We start from the raw sequence: 304 nt of genomic DNA, 5'->3' as shown, positions 1-304 counted from the left end.
GGATGATCAAGATAAGGAATTTCATGATTACGAAACGGACTTATGGACATTGGTCTTGGCGACTGATTGGGCATTAAAAAATCATCATCACTAGATGATGCCTCAAATGGAACATTATCTCCTGATTCCTCGGCATTAGGCAAATCATCACTATCACTAGCTGAAGGTGTGCCGTAATTTGGAAGGTCACGATCATCGATATTCACGGGATCAATGGGCTCATCTTGTGTGATATTTTCCCAATATATGTAAAAAAGTATAAATATTTATCTCATGCAATTAACTTACTTAAATAAAAAATCAA

Source organism: Solanum tuberosum, unplaced genomic scaffold (assembly GCF_000226075.1).
Source record: "Solanum tuberosum cultivar DM 1-3 516 R44 unplaced genomic scaffold, SolTub_3.0 scf00028, whole genome shotgun sequence".
Taxonomy (NCBI): Eukaryota; Viridiplantae; Streptophyta; class Magnoliopsida; order Solanales; family Solanaceae; genus Solanum; species Solanum tuberosum.
This window is presented reverse-complemented; position numbering follows the sequence as displayed.